At 44.1% G+C, this 23,491-nt stretch overlaps 1 protein-coding gene across 1 annotated transcript in view; it reads right to left on the reverse strand.

Annotated features, from left to right (window-relative positions):
* The window catches only part of DOCK1 (dedicator of cytokinesis 1), a 388,933-nt gene that overhangs the window by 71,982 nt on the left and 293,460 nt on the right, over nt 1-23,491 (reverse strand). The gene's annotated exons all lie outside the window — the stretch shown is intronic.

The following is a 23,491-nucleotide window of genomic DNA, read 5'->3' on the forward strand; positions in this document are numbered from 1 at the left end:
CACAGCTGGGGCTCCGATCAGAAGCTGCCACTGCACCACCAATGAGGGGGAGGGGAGAGGTCCCTGTGCCCACTGCCACCAATGATTTTAATACTGGGGGGTTGAGAGGGGCCGGCGCACTGTGCCACCAATGATTTTAATGGGATGGGGGGTTGAGGGGGGGCACACTGCACCACCAATGATAATTACCCCCTTATACAGGAGGCGGGTACTGGCAGATCAGCGGCAGTTAACCCCTTAGGTGCCGCACCTGAGGGGTTAACTGCCGCTGATCGCAGCTCCCTGTCAGGGGCAAAGTGCCGGCAATGCGATTCTGCTGCCGGCACCCGCCTCCTGTATTGTGTTAAAGACTGACTGACTACTTTATATGGGACTCCAGACTTTCACTATTAGGCTACACAGAGCGGCGCCCAGCGATGTCTCAGCACTCACCATTATTCCTGGGCGCCGCTCCGTTCGCCCGCAGTGCTCCATTACCATCTCCTCTCCTGCTCCACATGCTGCTGATTACTATCGGAGCGATGGGAGGAGACATCAGCTTCACTAGTGGGCGTTCCTTCTCCCTGGCTGTAGCGCTGTCCAATTGCAGCGCAGGGAGAAGGAACGCCCACTAGTGAAGCTGATGTCTCCTCCCATCGCTCCGATAGTAATCAGCAGCATGTGGAGCAGGAGAGGAGACAGTAATGGGGCACTGCGGGCGAACGGAGCGGCGCCCAGGAATAATGGTGATTGCTGAGACATCGCTGGGCGCCGCTCTGTATGGGAATAGTCCTATCATTGGTGGCTCAGTGCGCCCGCCCCTCTCACCTCATTGGTGGCAGCAGCAGCAGCACAGGGGGGAGGGGGGACAGCTTCCTTCTCCCCGTGCTGCTGAGAGAACATGAGCGCGCCGATAGCAGCACGCTCATGTTCAGAGATACTAGACTGCGCAGAAGCACAGCCCAGTATCGGAAAAACGGAAATCCCGGTATCGTATCGATACCGGGACAAAAGTATCGATTGGGTATCAAAATTTCGATACCCGCAACAACCCTACAACTGAAGGCATCAAAATTTTGAATTAACACATGTAACATAGTACATAAGTAACATAGTACATAAGGCCGAAAAAAGACATTTGTCCATCCAGTTCGGCCTGTCATCCTGCAAGTTGATCCAGAGGAAGGCAAAAAACCCCTGTGAGGTAGAAGCCAATTTTCCTCACTTTAGGGGAATAAAAATTCCTTCCCGACTCCAATCAGACATCAGAATAACTCCCTGGATCAACGACCCCTCTCTAGTAGCTATAACCTGTAATATTATTACACTCCAGAAATACATCCAGGCCTCTCTTGAACTCCTTTATTGTACTCACCATCACCACCTCCTCAGGCAGAGAGCTCCATAGTCTCACTGCTCTTACCGTAAAGAATCCTCTTCTATGTTTGTGTACAAACCTTCTTTCCTCCAGACGCAGAGGATGTCCCCTCGTCACAGTCACCGTCCTGGGAATGAATAGATGATGGGATAGATCTCTGTACTGCCCCCTGATATATTTATACATATTAATTAGATCTCCTCTCAGTCGTCTTTTTTCTAAAGTGAATAACCCTAATTTTGATAATCTTTCAGGGTACTGTAGTTGCCCCATTCCAGTTATTACTTTAGTTGCCCTCCTCTGGACCCTCTCCAGCTCTGCTATGTCTGCTTTGTTCACTGGAGCCCAGAACTGTACACAGTACTCCATGTGTGGTCTGACTAGCGATTTGTAAAGTGGTAGGACTATGTTCTCATCACGGGCATCTATGCCCCTTCTGATGCAACCCATTATCTTACTGGCCTTGGCAGCAGCTGCCTGACACTGTTTTTTGCAGCTTAGTTTGCTGTTTATTAAAATTCCTAGATCCTTTTCCATGTCAGTGTTACCGAGTGTTTTACCATTTAATAAGTACGAGTGACTTGCATTATTCCTTCCCATGTGCATAACTTTACATTTGTCAGTGTTAAACCTCATCTGCCACTTATCTGCCCAAGCCTCCAATCTATCCAGATCGCTCTGTAGCAGTATACTGTCCTCATCAGTGTTAATTACTTTACACAGTTTAGTGTCATCTGCGAAAATTGATATTTTGCTATGCAAGCCTTCTACAAGATCATTAATAAATATATTGGAGAATAGGGCCCAATACTGACCCCTGAGGTACTCCACTAGTGACAGTGACCCAATCTGAGTATTTACCATTAATAACCACCCTCTGTTTTCTATCACTGAGCCAGTTACTTACCCACTTACAGATGTTTTCTCCCAGTCCGAGCATTCTCATTTTATATACTAACCTTTTATGTGGTACCGTGTCAAATGCTTTGGAGAAGTCCAGATACACGACATCCATTGATTCGCCGCTGTCAAGTCTAGAACTTACCTCCTCATAGAAACTGATTAAATTTGTTTGACATGACCGATCCCTCACGAAGCCATGCTGATATGCCGTTATTTGCTTATTTCCGTTAAGATGCTCTAACATAGCATCTCTCAGAAAACCTTCAAACAGTTTACCCACAACAGATGTTAAACTTACCGGCCTATAGTTTCCAGGCTCTGTTTTTGGACCCTTTTTGAATATATACATAACAAAAAAGTGTGAAACAACTGAAAATATGTCATATTCTAGGTTCTTCAAAGTAGCCACCTTTTGCTTTGATTACTGCTTTGCACACTCTTGATATTCTCTTGATGAGCTTCAAGAGGTAGTCACCTGAAATGGTTTTCACTTCACAGGTGTGCCCTGTCAGGTTTAATAAGTGGGATTTCTTGACTTATAAATGGGGTTGGGACCATCAGTTGCCTTGTGGAGAAGTCAGGTGGATACACAGCTGATAGTCCTACTGAATAGACTGTTAGAATTTGTATTATGGCAAGAAAAAAGCAGCTAAGTAAAGAAAAACGAGTGGCCATCATTACTTTAAGAAATGAAGGTCAGTCAGTCCGAAAAATTGGGAAAACTTTGAAAGTGTCCCCAAGTGCAGTCACAAAAACCATCAAGCGCTACAAAGAAACTGGCTCACATGCGGACCGCCCCAGGAAAGGAAGACCAAGAGTCACCTCTGCTGCGGAGGATAAGTTCATCCGAGTCACCAGCCTCAGAAATCGCAGGTTAACAGCAGCTCAGATTAGAGACCAGGTCAATGCCACGCAGAGTTCTAGCAGCAGACACATCTCTAGAACAACTGTTAAGAGGAGACTGTGTGAATCAGGCCTTCATGGTAGAATATCTGCTAGGAAACCACTGCTAAGGACAGGCAACAAGCAGAAGAGACTTGTTTGGGCTAAAGAACACAAGGAATGGACATTAGACCAGTGGAAATCTGTGCTTTGGTCTGATGAGTCCAAATTTGAGATCTTTGGTTCCAACCACCGTGTCTTTGTGCGACGCAGAAAAGGTGAACGGATGGACTCTACATGCCTGGTTCCCACCGTGAAGCATGGAGGAGGAGGAGGTGTGATGGTGTGGGGGTGCTTTGCTGGTGACACTGTTGGGGATTTATTCAAAATTGAAGGCATACTGAACCAGCATGGCTACCACAGCATCTTGCAGCGGCATGCTATTCCATCCGGTTTGCGTTTAGTTGGACCATCATTTATTTTTCAACAGGACAATGACCCCAAACACACCTCCAGGCTGTGTAAGGGCTATTTGACCATGAAGGAGAGTGATGGGGTGCTGAGCCAGATGACCTGGCCTCCACAGTGACCGGACCTGAACCCAATCCAGATGGTTTGGGGTGATCTGGACCGCAGAGTGAATGCAAAAGGGCCAACAAGTGGTAAGCATCTCTGGGAACTCCTTCAAGACTGTTGGAAGACCATTTCAGGTGACTACCTCTTGAAGCTTATCAAGAGAATGCCAAGAGTGTGCAAAGCAGTAATCAAAGCAAAAGGTGGCTACTTTGAAGAACCTAGAATATGACATTTTCAGTTGTTTCACACTTTTTTGTTATGTATATAATTCCACATGTGTTAATTCATAGTTTTGATGCCTTCAGTGTGAATCTACAATTTTCATAGTCATGAAAATAAAGAAAACTCTTTGAATGAGAAGGTGTGTCCAAACTTTTGGTCTGTACTGTACATAGCTGTCAATCACTGATAAGACTGCCCACTGGACTCCTAAACCCGGGAGGGGCCAGAGATTTCAATAAATAAATGACAAGTTCTACTGAATCTTTTACTACAAAACTATGTATCAATCTGCTCAGCTCCTCCTGCTCTTCAAAGGCTATGTACACCCTTGGAGGCAAATTTTCTTTTTATTATTGCATTGTACTCATTCTGAGGTAAAAATCTTTTTTTCAATTGTTCTTTATTACAAATATGGAGTCCCTTTCTCTGTACAGAGCTGAGATGCTGTAGTAGCAGGATCTGAATATTCTCTCTCTTCCATCAGGAAGCTCCGCTGATGGCTCCTTATCTCTGACCTTATAAACACTCAGAGCTCAATCCTTTTCTTACAGAATGTGGCTTAAATAAGGGCTCTTTCACACGAGTAGATGCCGTGCGTGGAGTCTGCTGCGTGAAAGAGAGCCAAGCCCCGTTCCGGACAGCAGAGACACGGAGCATTAACATGATTAATAATGCTCCGTGCCTCTCTGTGATCTTTTTACTACAAAATCACGGTGACAACTTTATCTCACTCTGATTTTGTAGTAAAAAGATCACAGAGAAGCACGGAGCGTTATCAATCATGCTAATGCTCCGTGTCTCTGCTGTCCGGAGCGGGGCTTGGCTGTCTTGTACGCAGCGGATTCCACGCACGACATCTGCTCGTGTGAAAGAGCCCTAAGTGTTTATGACCTCTTAGTAATTTAGAGATAAGTGAAAGTAGGATTCACACGGCTAGAAAAACTGTTAACCCTTTGTGACAGAACGGCTTAATATATATTTTTTTTTAATAAAGCCCAATTGAAAAAATAAATATTTTTAGCCCAAAATGCAATTATAATTTTTTTTTTTTTAATTGCCCCTGAAGGTGTACATAGCCTTTAAGATGCTACCTGCAGACAGGCCTGTATGTACAATATAATAGGTTGCCTTTAAATTAGCATGGGTGCTACATTTGTTTTTCTAAAACAGATAGGACCATTAAAAGGGGTTGTCTCATACAGTCTTCAAACCAGCACCTGTATCTGAACTCTTTTGTAATTGCATGCAAGTAAAAATTTTGTAAAGCCAATTATTTCTTCATCCTGCTCACCGAGATGGTTTCACATGCTCAGTTTGAGCCTTCAACTGTGATAGGGGGAGTGCAGCAGCAGAAAGGACACCCCCTGAGCTGCCAGCTTAAACTAAATGTAGCACAGCAATAGAAGCAATGAATTGGGAGATCTCTGGATCCAGGTGAGGTACAAGACTGGTTCTAGCTTTGTTAGAAAGAGCGGTGAGACTATGAAACTCTCTGCCTGAGGAGGTGGTGATGGTGAGTTCACTAAGAGTCCAAGAGAGGCCTGGATGTATTTCTGGAGTGTAATAATATTACAGGCTATAGCTACTAGAGAGGGGTCGTTGGTCCAGGGAGTTATTCTGATGTCTGATTGGAGTTGGGAAGGAATTTCTTTCCCCTAAAGTAAGGGAAATTGGCTTCTACCTCACCGTTTTTTTTTGCCTTCCTCTGGATCAACTTGCAGGATAACAGGCTGAACTGGATGGACAAATGTCTTTTCTCAGCCTTATATACTATGTTAGACTGGCATGTACTATAGGATGACTGATTTTCATTTTTTACACTAACTATAGGGTAACCCCTTAATGTAAGGCTACTTTCACACTTGCGTTTGGGGTTCTGCTTGTGAGATCCGTTTGAAGGCTCTCACAAGCGGCCCCGAACATCCCCAATGCATTCTGAATGGATGCAGATCCATTCAGAATGCATCAGTTTGGCTCCGTTCCGCCTCCATTCCGCTCAGGAGGCGGACACCCAAACGCTGCTTGCAGCGTTTTAGTGTCCGCCTGGCCATGCAGAGCCAAACTGATCCGTCCTGACTTACAATGTAAGTCAATGGGGACGGATCCGTTTGACGTTGACACAATATGGTGCAATTGCAAACGGATCCGTCCCCCATTGACTTTCAATGTAAAGTCTGGACGGATCCGTCTGACTAACAATTAGACTTAGACTTTTTTCTGAAATAGAATGCAGACGGATCCGTTCTGAACGGATACCATCGTTTGCATTATAGGTGCGGATCCGTCTGTGCAGATACCAGACGGATCCGCACCGAACGCAAGCGTGAAAGTAGCCTAACAAAACACAATCTGACATTTGAGGTGACGCGTTTTATAATGGATAAAGCTAAAATCAGCGCGGCTGCATGACATGACAGGAGGAAGAGTTCCCAAAATCCAGGGGATCTGTTTCATTGCGTGCCTTGCCTCTTCAAAAACAGATCTACTAATGTGAGCAATCACAGTCAGCCCCAGATTATTGCTGCCGCCTGTAAGAACTTAGCATTGGCTGCGGAAATTGCAGAACGGCTCAGTCTACACTTGGCTGTCTCGGCCCATTAAGGTCACTGTTCAATAAAACTTCCTGAGTACAGTTCCAGTTACTGCCCCAATAATTATTAAGCTTGTGCTCTTTACCCGCCTGCTTAGTGAAGCCTTAAAAGGGTTTTTATACCGATATTTATACTGATCGGTGGCGGTCTGATCCCCGGACCCCATTGATCAGCTGTTTGAGGAGGCACCAGCGCTCCTGTGAGCACCGCGGCCTTCTTTCAGCTCACCAAGCACCACGCCGTACATTGTATAGCGGCTGTGCTTGGTATGGCGTTCAGCCCTATTCACTTGAATGGGGCTGAATTGCTCCTAGGCCATGTGACCGATGAAGGTGATGTCACTGGCCTAGGTAAAGCGGAGAGAAGGACGCAGCGTTCACAGGAGCAACGGTGCCTTCTCAAAGAGTTGATTGGCGGGGGTCATTTCACTGCTATTGCTGCTTTCATTAAAGCATTGTGGCTCAGTGGTTAGCACTGGTGCCTTGCAGCGCTGTAATCCTGGGTTTGAATCCGATTCAAGGACAACATCTGCATGGAGTCTGTATGTTCCTCCGGGTTCTCCAGTTTACTCCCACACTCCAAAGACTTACTGATAGGGAACTTAGATTGTGAGCCCCATTGGGGACAGCAAGTAATGATAATATCTGTACAGCGCTGCAGAATATGTAAGCGCTATATCAGTGCATAAAATAAAAATATATACATCTATATACCGATTACTATTATTAAAGGGGTTGTCCGGGTTCAGAGCTGAACCCGGACATACCTCCATTTTCACCCAGGCAGCCCCCCTGACATGAGCATCGGAGCTCTCCATTGCTCTGCGCTAAATGGCGCACTGCAAAGATTTTTTGGGGAGATTCAGTGACGTACCGGGCTCTCCATGGGGCTGCCAGGAAGCCCGGTGACATCACCGGCACTGATGTGCAGGATTTAGCGCTGCCTTAGCCAGTAAAACGGCTGGGGCAGAGCTAAAGCCCGCCCCATCAGAGCCAGTGACGTCACCGAACACACAGACGGGCGGAAGTTTCCGCGTGGCAGTGTGTTATTGAAAACAAAAGGGACCTTGCCCTGCGCAATTTAGCTCCAATGCTCATGTCAGGGGGGCTGCCTGGGTGAAAATAAGGGTATGTCCGGCTTCAGCTCTGAACCCAGACAACCCCTTCAATAGACACTGTAAAGAAAACAGTGTATTACAGCAATAAAACTTTTTTCCATCCACTGACGGAGCAGAGTAGCTATTGGTTTCTTGTGTGATCAAGTCATTCAGATCAATATATCAATATTACATGTAGTCTATGGAAAACCATAGCTAATACATACGAAAAACACATTCACACGTCCGCAATTTCGTTCCGCATTTTGCGGAACGTAATTGCGGACTCATTCATTTCTATGGGGCCGCATGATGTGCGGGCCGGCTCCGGAAATGCGGAACCGCACTTCCGTGTCTGCATTTCCGTTCCCGAAAAAAATAGAACATGTCCTTTTCTTGTCCGCAAAATGCGGAACGCACATTGCCGGTGTCCGTGTTTTACGGATCTGCAAAACACACTATGGACGTGTGAATGGAGCCTAATAAAATAAAAGCGATGCCTGAAACACGCACGCCGCTTTTGGTGCAGTTTTTGGTAGCCAAACCCAATAATGGATCCAGCAGGAAGAAGTATTAACCCTCTCTATGTTTTCCATTCCTCCTAATTAATTTCTGGCTCAGAAAACTGCATCACAAACTTTGCCGTCTGGTAAAGGGGTCACCAGAACAACCCCTTTCCATGAGCACTATTAGGGTATACTGTGCTCATGACACCTTTCTATAAGCCAGAGTGAACAGGTGCTAAAAGAGGGCGACTAACACTGCCTAAAAATTATGAATGTCTGGTATCTAATACGCATTCAGTGGTTTTCCCTGTTCACTGCCAGGGTTTTCTGAACCTGTATCCATAGCCAGCTTCAATTAAGAAAGGGGCCTGATAAGACAATCCCTTTAAGTGGCCTGAACACAGCCAGAAGCTTTGCAAAAAAATAAAATAAAAAATCTCGACAGGGTGGATGAAAATGGTCCAGGCTATATTACATGCACTGGTAAGGTGTTCTCAAATGTCCCCTTAGGGACAATTTGAAAGTATTACTTGCAGTACCAAGTTTAGCCACATGGAGCGGTGTCAAAAGTGTACACCTGAATCATAAAAGTGAATTTAAAGGCCATGTACACCTTCGGAGACAATTTTTGCTACGATCACATTTGACTCATTTTGAGCTAAAAATAATTTTTTAAATTGGTCTTTATTAAAAAATACTGAGCCGTTCTATCACAAAGGGTTAACTGTTTCTCTAACAGTGTGAATCCTACTTTCACTTATCTCTAAATTAGGCTACATGCACACGACCGTATGTGTTTTGCGGTCCGCAAAAAAATAAAACAAAACGGATGACGTTCCGTATGGCATCCGTTTTTTTCCCGAATCCATTGTAATAATGCCTATGCTTGTCCGCAAACTAGAAAAAAATAGGAATGCACTATTTTTTGGGCGGAGCAATGGAACGGACATACTGATGCGGACAGCACACGGTGTGCTATCCGTGATTTTTGCTGACCCATTGAAATGAATGGGTCCGCATCCTATCCGCCAAAAAATGTATTGGTCACAGAAACAAAATACGGTCGTGTGCATGAGGCCTTGCTAAGAGGTCATAAACACTTATTTAAGCCACATACTGTAAGAAAAGGATTGAGCTATAATGAGTGTTTATAAGGTCCGAGATAAGGAGCCATCAGCGGAGCTTCCTGACGGAAGAGAGAGAATATTCAGATCCTGCTACTACAGCATCTCAGCTCTGTACACAGAAAAGGACTCCATATTTTTAATAAAGAACAATTGAAAAAAATTTTTTTTACCTCAGAATGAGTACAATGCAATAATATAAAGAAAATTTGCCTCCAAAGGTGTACATAGCCTTTAAGCCCTTAAACCCTTTGGGACACAGCCTTATTTTACCTTAAGGACCAGGTCATTTTTTGCAAATCTGACCAGTGTCACTTTAAGTGGTGATAACTTTAAAATGCTTTGACTTATCCAGGCCATTCTGTGATAGTTGTTTCGTCACATATTGTACTTCATGACACTGGTAAAATAAAATAAAAAAAAAGTCATTTTTATTTATAAAAAAATTGCAAATTTACAATTTTTTTTTTAAAAAATTGCAAATTTCCAAGTTTCAATTTCTCTACCTATATAATACATAGTAATACCTCCAAAAATTGTTATTACTTTACATTCCCCATATGTCTACTTAATGTTTGGATCATTTGGGGAATGATATTTAATTTTTTGGGGATGTTACAAGGCTTAGAAGTTTAGAAGCAAATCTTGAAATTTTTCAAAAACCCAATTTTTAGGGACCAGTTCAGGTCTGAAGTCACTTTGCGAGGCTTACATAATAGAAACCACCCAAAAATGACCCCATTCTAGATACTACACCCCTCAAGGTATTCAAAACTGATTTTACAAACTTTGTTAACCCCTTAGGTGTTCCACAAGAATTAATGGAAAATAGAGATACAATTTCAAAATTTCACTTTTTTGGCAGATTTTCCATTTTAATAATTTTTTTCCAGTTACAAAGCAAGGGTTAACAGTCAAACCAAATTCTATATTTATGGCTCTAATTCTGTAGTTTACAGAAACACCCCATATGTGGTCGTAAACCGCTGTACGGGCATACGGCAGGGCGCAGAAGGAAAGGAATGCCATACGGTTTTTGGAAGGCAGGTTTTGCTGGACTGTTTTTTTTTACCCCATGTCCCATTTGAAGCCCCCCCCCCGATGCACCCCTAGAGTAGAAACTCGATAAGTGACCCCATCTAAGAAACTACACCCCTCAAGGTATTCAAAACTGATTTTACAAACTTTGTTAACCCCTTAGGTGTTCCACAAGAATTAATGGAAAATAGAGATACAATTTAAAAATTTCACTTTTTTGGCAGATTTTCCATTTTAATATTTTTTTTACTTTTACAAAGCAAGGGTTAACAGCCAAACAAAACTCAATATTTATGGCCCCGATTCTGTAGTTTACAGAAACACCCCGTATGTGGTCGTAAACTGCTGTACGGGCACACGGCAGGGCGCAGAAGGAAAGGAATGCCATACAGTTTTTGGAAGGCAGATTTCGCTGGACTGGTTTTTTGACACCATGTCCCATTTGAAGCCCCCCTGATGCACCCCTAAAGTAGAAACTCCAAAAAAGTGACCCCATTTTAGAAACTACGGGATGGGGGGGGAGGGGGCAGTATTGTTTGTACTAGTTTAGGGTTCATATGATTTTTGGTTGCTCTATATTAACCACTTCAGCCCCGCTAGCTGAAACCCCCTTCATGACCAGAGCACTTTTTACACTTCGGCACTACACTACTTTCACCGTTTATCGCTCGGTCATGCAACTTACCACCCAAATGAATTTTACCTCCTTTTCTTCTCACTAATAGAGCTTTCATTTGGTGGTATTTCATTGCTGCTGACATTTTAACTTTCTTTGTTATTAATCGAAATGTAACGATTTTTTTGCAAAAAAATGACATTTTTCACTTTCAGCTGTAAAATTTTGCAAAAAAAAACGACATCCATATATAAATTTTTCGCTAAATTTATTGTTCTACATGTCTTTGATAAAAAAAAAATGTTTGGGCAAAAAAAAAATGGTTTGGGTAAAAGTTATAGCGTTTACAAACTATGGTACAAAATTGTGAATTTCCGCTTTTTGAAGCAGCTCTGACTTTCTGAGCACCTGTCATGTTTCCTGAGGTTCTACAATGCCCAAACAGTAGAAACCCCCCAGAAATGACCCCATTTCGGAAAGTAGACACCCTAAGGTATTCGCTGATGGGCATAGTGAGTTCATAGAACTTTTTATTTTTTGTCACAAGTTAGCGGAAAATGATTATTTTTATTTGAATTTTTTTTTTTCTTACAAAGTCTCATATTCCACTAACTTGCGACAAAAAATTAAAAATTCTAGGAACTCGCCAGGCCCCTCACGGAATACCTTGGGGTGTCTTCTTTCCAAAATGGGGTCACTTGTGGGGTAGTTATACTGCCCTGGCAATTTAGGGGCCCAAATGTGTGAGAAGTACTTTGCAATCAAAATGTGTAAAAAATGGCCTGCGAAATCCGAAAGGTGCACTTTGGAATATGTGCCCCTTTGCCCACCTAGGCTGCAAAAAAGTGTCACACATCTGGTATCGCCGTACTCAGGAGAAGTTGGGGAATGTGTTTTGGGGTGTCATTTTACATATACCCATGCTGGGTGAGAGAAATATCTTGGCAAAAGACAACTTTTCCAATTTTTTTATACAAAGTTGGCATTTGACCAAGATATTTTTCTCACCCAGCATGGGAGTATGTAAAATGACACCCCAAAACACATTCCCCAACTTCTCCTGAGTACGGCGATACCACATGTGTGACACTTTTTTGCAGCCAAGGTGGGCAAAGGGGCACATATTCCAAAGTGCACCTTTCGGATTTCGCGGACATTTTTTACACATTTTGATTGCAAAGTTCTTCTCACACATTTGGGCCCCTAAATTGCCAGGGCAGTATAACTACGCCACAAGTGACCCCATTTTGGAAAGAAGACACCCCAAGGTATTCCGTGAGGGGCATGGCGAGTTCCTAGAATTTTTTATTTTTTGTCGCAAGTTAGTGGAATATGAGACTTTGTAAGGAAAAAAGAAAAAAAAAAGAAAAATCATCATTTTCCGCTAACTTGTGACAAAAAATAAAAAAATTCGAGGAACTCGCCGTGCCCCTCACGGAATACCTTGGGGTGTCTTCTTTCCAAAATGGGGTCACTTGTGGCGTAGTTATACTGCCCTGGCAATTTAGGGGCCCAAATGTATGAGAAGAACTTTGCAATCAAAATGTGTAAAAAATGGCCGGCGAAATCCGAAAGGTGCACTTGCCCAACTTCTCCTGAGTACGGCGATACCAGATGTGTGACACTTTTTTGCAGCCTAGATGCGCAAAGGGGCCCAAATTCCTTTTAGGAGGGCATTTTTAGACATTTGGATCCCAGACTTCTTCTCACACTTTCGGGCCCCTAAAAAGCCAGGGCAGTATAAATACCCCACATGTGACCCCACTTTGGAAAGAAGACACCCCAAGGTATTCAATGAGGGGCATGGCGAGTTCATAGAAAGTTGCATAAGTTAGCGGAAATTGATTTTTTTTTGTTTTTTTTCTCACAAAGTCTCCCTTTCCGCTAACTTAGGACAAAAATTTCAATCTTTCATGGACTCAATATGCCCCTTACGGAATACCTTGGGGTGTCTTCTTTCCGAAATGGGGTCACATGTGGGGTATTTATACTGCCCTGGCTTTTTAGGGGCCCTAAAGCGTGAGAAGAAGTCTGGAATATAAATGTCTAAAAATGTTTATTTATTTGGATTCCGTGAGGGGTATGGCGAGTTCATGTGAGATTTTATTTTTTGACACAAGTTAGTGGAATATGAGACTTTGTAAGAAAAAACATATATATTTCCGCTAACTTGGGCCAAAAAAATGTCTGAATGGAGCCTTAACGTTGGGGGGGGGGGGGGTGATCAATGACAGGGGGGGTGATCACCCATATAGACTCCCTGATCACCCCCCTGGTAAGGCTCCATTCAGACGTCCGTATGATTTTTACAGATCCACTGATACATGGATCGGATCCGCAAAACACATGCGGACGTCTGAATGGAGCCTTACAGGGGGGTGATCAATGACAGGGGGTGATCAGGGAGTGTATATGGGTGAACACCCCCCTGTCATTGATCAGACGTCCGTATGATTTTTACGGATCCATGGATCGGATCCGCAAAACACATGCGGACGTCTGAATGGAGCCTTACAGGGGGGTGATCAATGACAGGGGGTGATCAGGGAGTGTATATGGGTGATCACCTGCCTGTCATTGATCACCCCCCTGTAAGGCTCCATTCAGACGTCCGCATGTGTTTTGCGGATCCGATCCATGTATCCATGGATCCGTAAAAATCATACGGACGTCTGAATGGAGCCTTACAGGGGGGTGATCAATGACAGGGGGTGATCAGGGAGTGTATATGGGTGATCACCCCCCTGTAAGGCTCCATTCAGACGTCCGCATGTGTTTTGCGGATCCGATCCATGTATCCGTGAAAATCATACGGACGTCTGAACGGAGCCTGACAAGGGGGTGATCAATGACAGGGGGGTGATCAATGACAGGGGGGTTATCAGGGAGTTTATATGGGGTGATCATGGGTGATCAGGGGTTTATAAGGGGTTAATAAGTGACCGGGGGGGTGTAGTGTAGTGTGGTGTTTGGTGCGACTGTACTGAGCTGCCTGTGTCCTCTGGTGGTCGATCCTAACAAAAGGGACCACCAGAGGACCAGGTAGCAGGTATATTAGACGCTGTTATCAAAACAGCGTCTAATATACCTGTTAGGGGTTAAAAAAATCTGATTTCCAGCCTGCCAGCGAGCGATCGCCGCTGGCAGGCTGGAGATCCACTCGCTTACCTTCCGTTCCTGTGTGCGCGCGTTCACAGGAAATCCCGGCCCTCGCGAGATGACGCGTATATGCGTCGTCGTGCGCAGGGCTGCCGCCTCCGGACCGCACATCTGCGTTAGGCGGTCCGGAGGCAGTTAAACTTTTTGAGAGGCAAGGTAACAAGAAATAGCTGTTTTGGCACCGTTAAAATTTTTTTGTTATTTACAACATTCATCTGACAGGTTAGATCATGTGGTATTTTTATAGAGCAGGTTGTCACTGATACGACAATACCAAATATGACTACTTGTTTCAGTTTTACATAAAGCATAAAAAATAAAAAAAATGATTCTTTAGTGTCCTAGTTTTATTTATTTTTTGGGCGACTGTCTTGTGTAGGGGCTCATTTTTTCGGGATGAGATGACTGTTTGATTGGCACTATTTTGGGGGTGCGTATGACTTTTTGATCGCTTGCTATTACACTTTTTGTGATGTAAGGTGAAACAAAAAAAATCATGTTTTGTGTCTCTATAGTCTGAGAGCCATAGTTTTTTCAGCTTTTGGGCGATTATCTTGGGTTGGGTATGATTTTTGCGGGATGAGATGATGGTTTGACTTTTTGTGATGTAAGGTGAGAAAAAATGGCTTTTTTTTTTTACACAGTTTAAATTTATTTTAATTTTTTACGGTATTCACCTGAGGGGTTAGGTCATGTGATATTTTTATAGAGCAGGTTATTACGGACGCGGCGATACCCAATATGTCTACTTTTTTTTATTTACTTAAGTTTTACACAATATCAGCATTTTTGAAACAAAAAAAGCGTTTCAGGGTCTCCATATTCTGAACCATAGTTTTTTATTTTTTGGGCGATTGGCCTAGGTAGGGGCTCATTTTTTGAGGAATGAGGCGACGGTTAGATTGGTACTATTTTGGGGGGGCATACGCCTTTTTGGTGTTGCACTTTTTGTGATGTATTTGTGATGTATTTTTTTTTTTATGGTATTTATCGGACAGGGTGGATCATGTGATATATTTAAAAAGCCGGTCATTTCGGACGCAGCGATACCTAATATGTGTGTGTTTGTTTTTTCATTTTTTTTTTTATTATAAAATAAGGGGAAAGGGGCGTTTTTCTTTTTTTTACTTTATTAAAAACATTATTTTTTTCTTTACTTTATTTCTGATGTTCCCTTTTGGGGGTCTGATCCCCTCTGTAATGCATTACAATACATTTGTATTGTAATGCATTGCCTGTTCGTGTACTATAGTGAGTCATACACCAACAGGATGCCTAGGAGACCCAGACTGAGGCAACGCATGGCATCAGGCTGCCTTCTGAGACATCGAGTCCCCGCCACTGCAGCGAGGGGACTCGATGGGCTCCCTCAAACACAAACCCCTTCTATGGGGTTAAACCGCAGCGATCGCCGATGCGGGGGGGGGGGGGGGGGGTTGTTCGTAAGAGGTTAAAGAGCAGGAGGAGCTGAGCAGATCAACACATACCGTAGTTTTGTAGTAAAAGATTCAGTAGAATTTGTCATTTACTTGCATTTTACTCATTTTGGGCAAAACATTTTTTTCAATTGGTCTTTATTAAAAATATTGAGCTGTTCTACCACAAAGGGTTAACTGTCTAGCTGTGTGAATCATACTTTTTACTTCCACTTTGTGCCAGTCATCTAATACCCCTCATCTCGAATTTACTAAGGGGTCATATATACGTATTTAAGCCACATTTTCAGATAAGAACTGAGCTATAATGAGTGTTTATGATGTCAGACAGCAGAGATAAGGAGTCAGTCACATTAAATGGCTGACGGAGCAGAGAGAAAATTCAGATCCCTCTTTTAGAGCATTTCAGCTCTGTACAGAAAAAAGGGCTCCATATTTGTAATGAGGACCAATTTAAAAAATGATTTTTACCTCAGAATGAGTACAATGCAATAATAAAACAAATTTGCCCCCAAAGGTCTACATAGCCTTTAAGCACCTCCCGACCGCTGTACGCACCGATGCGTCCGGGAGGTGGTTGATTTATTCCTCCTGGACGCATCGGCGCGTCATCTCGCGAGACGCGAGACTTCGTCACAGCCGGCCCGCGCATCGCGGGCCGGCATTTCGTCAAGAAGTATTTCGTCAGCAACCTGCCAGCCAATGATCGCGGCTGGCAGGTTGCTGATTTAAAAAAAAAAACAAACAATCAGAGTGCCAGATAGCAGATCATATTTGTAAATATAATCTGTTATATGGCTGCCTGCTCCTCTGCTGGTTCTTTTCGTCGGTTGGATCCAGCAGAGGAGCAGGCTACACAGTGAGTACACCAAACACCTCATACTAGCCCAAGATCACCCCCCTGAACCCCAATTAACCCTTTGATCACCCCTTTGATCGCCCCTGTCAATCACTAGTGAAAGGAAAAAAGTGATCAGTGCAAACTGTCACTTTTTTTTTTTCACTGGTATTGACCGTTAGGTTTTAGGGATAGTTTAGGCCCCTTGGTTAGGTAGTTTAGGGATCAGTTAGCGCCCAGCCCACCGCACCGCAGTCACTGATTCGCTTATTAGCGTATCGCTAATCAGCATTTGTACTTTTATAGTATCTGGAAGTGATCAAAACTGATCACAGTCAGATCTATAATTGTATTAGTGTCACTTTAGGTTCGCCCTCCACCCAAAACGCAGTGTTTGCCTGATCAGGCCTGATCGGTCGCCCACACGTGCGTTCACCCACGCCCGCCCCACCGCAGTGACAAAAAATATTTTTCTTTGATCACTGCACATTCACTTTACACGCGCTGCGGCGATAAAAAAATCAGTTTTGATATTTTTTATCAACCGCAGCGGCCTCCGGTACTTCGCTAGCCTCCCATTTGTAAGACAGGCTTGCTTTTTTTTCTTGGGTAGTCTCAGGGAATACCCCTAAATTTAGTTGCCCACATGTCAAACAGGGGGTATTCTTCTGAAGAGGCCTACAGGCTTCTGACCCAGTCGGATGAGGAATGGGAACCCTCATCTGATGAATCTAGCGGGTCAGAATACGAACCTGTAGAAAGCAGTGGCTCTCTGACCCAAAGTTCGGACGAGGAGGCTGAGGTCCCTGATAGCACCAGGCGTACCCGGCCCCGTGTCGCTAGACCGCAGGTTGCGCAGGATCCGCTTCAAGAGCAGCAGAGTGGGGCTGGTGCTGTCGGATTACGTGGTGAGGCATACACCAGCAGCCCAGCCCTTCCTGGACCTAGTACCAGAACTGCCGTAGAACATGGTGAAGTAGCGAGCACCAGAAGGGCAGTTGAAGCTGGTACGGTGGCACGTGCAGTAGTGACCCCGTCGCAGCCACCGCAAAGACGTGCCCGTAGAGCCCCTAGAATCCCTGAGGTGCTGGCAAACCCTGATTGGCAGTCCCCAACTTCAGCCGCACCTGTAGTTCCCCCTTTCACCGCCCAGTCTGGAGTTCGGGTTGAGACAGCTCCGATCGATTCGGCCCTGGGATTTTTTGAGCTGTTCTTGACTGCGGAGCTCTTAGACTTAGTTGTGGCAGAGACAAACCGGTATGCCACACAATTAATAACCGCTAACCCGGGAAGCTTTTATGCCCAGCCTTTCCGGTGGAAACCAGTCCAAGTTTCCGAAATTAAAACTTTTCTGGGCCTCCTCCTCAACATGGGTCTAACTAAAAAGCATGAATTGCGGTCATATTGGTCCACGAACCCGATTCATCACATGCCCATGTTCTCTGCTGCTATGTCCAGGACACGATTTGAGACCATCCTGCGTTTCCTGCACTTTAGTGATAACAGCACCTCTCGTCCCAGAAGCCACCCTGCTTTTGACCGGCTCCACAAAATTCGGCCCCTCATAGACCATTTCAACCTGAAATTTGCAGATTTGTATACCCCAGAGCAAAACATCTGCGTAGACGAGTCCCTGATACATTTTACCGGGCGCCTTGGCTTCAAACAATACATCCCAAGCAAGCGCGCCCGGTATGGGGTCAAATTGTATAAGCTCTGTGAAAGGGCCACAGGCTATACCCACAAATTTCGTGTCTATGAGGGAAAAGATCAGACCCTGGAGCCGGTCGGTTGCCCTGACTACCTGGGGAGCAGTGGGAAGATAGTCTGGGACTTGGTGTCACCCTTATTCGGCAAGGGGTACCATCTTTATGTGGACAATTTCTACACAAGTGTGGCCCTCTTTAGGCATTTGTTTCTAGAACGGATTGGCACCTGTGGTACCGCGCGAACTAGTCGCGCGGGCTTCCCCCAACGGCTCGTTAGCACCCGTCTTGCAAGGGGGCAGAGGGCCGCACTGTGTAACGAAGAACTGCTCGCGGTGAAATGGAGAGACAAGCGTGACGTTTACATGCTCTCCTCCATTCACGCAGACACTACAATACAAATTGAGCGAGCAACCCGTGTCATTGAAAAGCCCCTCTCAGTCCACGACTATAACCTTCACTGACCAGATGTTGTCTCCGTATTTAGTTTACCGCAGAACCAGACGCTGGTATAAGAAGGTGTCTGTATATTTAATTCAATTGGCTCTGTATAATAGTTTTGTTCTCTACAGTAAGGCTGGGAGAACACGATCCTTCCTCAAATTTCAGGAAGAGATCATCGAGAACCTCCTGTACCCAGGAGGTTCCGTGGCCCCATCCACCAGTGTAGTTAGCCGTCTACACGAGCGACATTTCCCCAGTGTCATTCCTGGTACCTCAAACCGACCGCCACCCCGAAAAAAATGTCGTGTCTGTAGCAGGAGTGGAATAAGGCGTGACACCCGCTATTTCTGTCCTGACCACCCTGCCCTATGCTTAGGGGAGTGTTTCCGGAAGTACCACACACAGGTACACCTAGCATAGGGATCATCTCACCAGGACAGGCACACAGGGCTATTAGGGCCCATTCACACAGAGCTGCTGCAAACGTCTCCTTTCACATGGGACAAAGTGCATAACGCACTTCGCCACATCTTTGGGCGATTTACGCTTTGCACATTGACCCATGGGGAAGGAGAGGTTTGTTCTATAAAGGTAAAAAAACAAAAAAAAAATCACCAGTAAGCAAAAAGGTTAATGTTTAGTTCAAAAAGTTAAAGTTTATATGTTCTGTTGCAAAGTTAATACAATTATTGCGTTGCGGCCTGTTTTTTTCTTTATTTATTTTTTTCTTTTTTTACCTTCCAGGTGGACCAACCGATCGACTAGCTGCAGCACTGATGTGCATTCTGACAGAAGCATTGCGCTGCTGTCAGATTACACGCAAGTCGGTGTATGCGGCGCTGCAAGACGGGATTTCTACTCTGCAGTAACAGATACGTTTGCCGAGGCATACGAGCTGAGGAGGAGGCGGCGTTCCTATGCTTTGGCAAACATTTTGTATGTAAATAAATATATTTAAAAAATCCCGGCAATGATTTATTCATCCACATCGATTGATGTGAATGGAGAAATCTGGTTTGCCAAGGCATACGAGCTAAGTGGGTATGGATGTTGGGCGGAGCTCCTATGTCCTGGCAGACGCCTTTCCCCTCTTTTTTTTTTTTGGGCAGAGATTTTTTCATCCACATTGATCGATGCGAATGAAGAAATCTGTGCCGTTCATTTTTTTCTTTCAGCCCAGAGGCTGAACGGAAAAAAAAATCTCATTACCTGTATGCTCAATATAAGGAGAATAGCAGAAACTCCTAATGCTGGCCATACATGTAATGATTGCGGAGACCCTCAAATGCCAGGGCAGTACAAACACCCCACAACTGACCCCATTTTGGAAAGAAGACACCCCAAGGTATTCCGTGAGGGGCATATTGAGTCCATGAAAGATTAAAATTTTTGTCCTAAGTTAGCAGAAAGTGAGACTTTGTGAGAAAAAACTAAAAAAAAAATCAATTTCCGCTAACTTATGCCAAAAAAATACATTTCTATGAACTCGCTATGCCCCTCATTGAATACCTTGGGGTGTCTTCTTTCCAAAGTGGGGTCACATGTGGGGTATTTATACTGCCCTGGCTTTTTAGGGGCCCTAAAGCGTGAGAAGAAGTCTGGGATCCAAATGTCTAAAAATGACCTCCTAAAAGGAATTTGGGCACTTTTGCAGCCTAGATGCGCAAAAGTGTCACACATCTGGTATCGCCGTACTCAGGAGAAGTTGGGGAATGTGTTTTGGGGTGTCATTTTACATATACCCATGCTGGGTGAGAAAAATATCTTGGTCAAATGCCAACTTTGTATAAAAAAAATGGAAAAGTTGTCTTTTGCCAAGATATTTCTCTCACCCAGCATGGGTATATGTAAAATGACACCCCAAAACACATTCCCCAACTTCTCCTGAGTACGGCGATACCAGATGTGTGACACTTTTTTGCATCCTAGGTGGGCAAAGGGGCACATATTCCAAAGTGCACCTTTCGGATTTCACCGGTCATTTTTTACAGATTTTGATTGCAAAGTACTTCTCACACATTTGGGCCCCTAAATTGCCAGGGCAGTATAACTACCCCACAAGTGACCCCATTTTGGAAAGAAGACACCCCAAGGTATTCCGTGAGGGGCATGGCGAGTTCCTATAATTTTTTATTTTTTGTCGCAAGTTACTGGAATATGAGACTTTGTAAGGGAAAAAAAAAAATCAAAAAAAAAAAATCAAAAAAAAAATCTTCATTTTCCGCTAACTTGTGACAAAAAATAAAAAGTTCTATGAACTCACTATGCCCATCAGCGAATACCTTAGGGTGTCTACTTTCCGAAATGGGGTCATTTGTGGGGTTTTTCTACTGTTTGGGCATTGTAGAACCTCAGGAATCATGACAGGTGCTCAGAAAGTCAGAGCTGTTTCAAAAAGCGGAAATTCACATTTTTGTACCATAGTGTGTAAACGCTATAACTTTTACCCAAACCATTTTTTTTTTTTTGCCTAAACATTTTTTTTTTTATCAAAGACCTGTAGAACAATATATTTGGTGAAAAATTTATATATGGATGTCGTTTTTTTTGCAAAATTTTACAGCTGAAAGTGAAAAATGTCATTTTTTTGCAAAAAAATCGTTACATTTTGATTAATAACAAAAAAAGTTAAAGTGTCAGCAGCAATAAAATACCACCAAATGAAAGCTCTATTAGTGAGAAGAAAAGGAGGTAAAATTCATTTGGGTGGTAAGTTGCATGACCGAGCGATAAACGGTGAAAGTAGTGTAGTGCAGAAGTGTAAAAAGTGGCCTGGTCATGAAGGGGGTTTCAGCTAGCGGGGTTGAAGTGGTTAAGGTTACACAACACGTGACTACTTCATCTAGTGACCATAATAAGTCATTACATTCTAGAATAGACAGTAAATTGGAGCGCCCATTGCTAAATGTGACTTAATGACTCATATTCCAAGGCACCTACAGAGTTCTTATAATATCACTACTAATTGTAAAGGAAAACTACTGTAAATTATTCTACGTAATAGCAAGCAGACATCAATAACTAATTAGGCTCTTCACAAACCCGTGGCAGCTACACGGATACACAGCTGTGGCACACGTACAAGGCAGCATCATTACCTTACTCGTGGCATCACTTTCACACATTCTATTTGACTAGATTGTATTTTTAGCAGCAAGAAGCCTGTGAATTTCACAAAAGCACCCAGTATAACAAACTCTCCCGGCATCTGCAGACGGATAGATTTTATATATTTTTTTGTGTAGAACCGTCTAGAGTCTTTTCTTCTATCCTCCTATTTCTCTGTAGGAATGGATAGTAATGTGGAGGCATACAATCTGCTGCCCGTCCACAAATACACTGACCCGCTGAGACTCGGCACAGCAGCGTAGGAGTGAGTGGGAGATCAATGAGACATCTCTTTATTCAGAGACTGAAACGCGTCAAGACGCTTTGCACACATTTCCAGTCTGGGCACTGCTGTGCTGGCCCTGTGTCTACATTGTAGTGCAAGGAACAGCCTTAATTAATCCTCCAGATGAAAGCACAGGGGGTTAACAAGACTTAGTAAAACAGACGGGCAGAGGTAAGGGTTTCCTTATGACGTTTCTATAGAAGGGGAATTTAACATACGTTGCTCTGGGGCTGCGATGTTTAGTGCATTCTGATGATGTCGTATGATATGATATCCCCCTCAATGATCCTGACGATGATTTAGCGCTGACAGAGGCGCCTGGCAATGTGCTGGGCACAGAACTGCAGCATAGCTCCATTCAATTCAGTTGGGTCAGTTGCGCTTTCCTGCACAGCCGGGTGACTAAATGCTGCACCAGAAGGGGGTGCAATACTATACCAGGGCTGCAGCCCCTTCATTCTCAGAATCAGTGCAGGTCCCAGAAGACAGACCCCCACTGATCATAAAATCATGGCATATAGTAGTGTCAGCCATTATTCATAAGATGGAAATAACTATTTAGAGCATCTGTCAGCAGATTAGTGCCCATGAAACTGGCTGACACGTGCGCTTGGCAGCGGAAGGCATCTGTGTTGGTCCCATGTTCATATGTGCCCACATTGCTGAGAAGAATTAAGTTTTAATATCTGGAACTGAGCCTCTAGGAGCAACGAGGGCGTTGCCGTTACTCCTAGAGGGTCCGCTCTCTCTGCAATTGCCATACCCTCTGCACTCTGACAGGACCAGGTGTGATCACGTTTACACTGCCCGGTCCTGTCAACCAAGGTGCAGAGGGCGCAGCAGTTGCAGAGAGAGCAGAGCCTCTAGGTGTAATGGTAACGCCCCCGTTGCTCCTAGAGGCTCATTTGCATACATTAAAACGTAATTTTTCACAGTAATGAGGGCACTTAAGAACATGGGACCAACACAGATGCCTTCAGCTGCCAAGCGCACATGTAACAGGTCAGCCAGTGTCATGGGGACAAATCTGCTGACAGATGCCCTTTAAACTAGATTTACACACAGCATGGAGTTTTCTACGGAATATAGGTGGATGTTATTGTACTTGAAAACGTTAAATACTGAAAAGTCTACACAGGTTGCACTTTGGTTTTTGGACGGCCAGTAGCATTGTTTTTAAAATGCAGCCCGCTCTCTGTTTTTCCGTAGGCTTCTCTATAACAAAAAGCACACCAGCTAAAGTAATAATACAAATTTTCTACAATATTAAAACAAAAACTTCCTAAAAACCTCTTGAAATACATGGCGGTTTTTAAAGATTTTTAAAGACAATAAAATAGTGCATATGAAGAGATATTAAAGGGGTTCTGCAGTTCTTTTTTTTACTGATGATCTATACTCTGGATAATCAGCATCTGATCGGCGGGGGGTCTGACGACCAGGACCCCCACCGATCAGCTCCGGAAACGCCCCCGGACCTTCGTTCTGTTTCCCTCAGGTCAGTGATGCCACGACTAGCTTCACTGGCCTGGGTGTGGCTAAACCACGCTCACTTGATTGGGGTTTAGCCCTGCCCAGGCCAGTGATACTAGTCGTGACCTCA

Source organism: Bufo gargarizans, chromosome 6 (assembly GCF_014858855.1).
Source record: "Bufo gargarizans isolate SCDJY-AF-19 chromosome 6, ASM1485885v1, whole genome shotgun sequence".
Classification (NCBI taxonomy): Eukaryota; Metazoa; Chordata; class Amphibia; order Anura; family Bufonidae; genus Bufo; species Bufo gargarizans.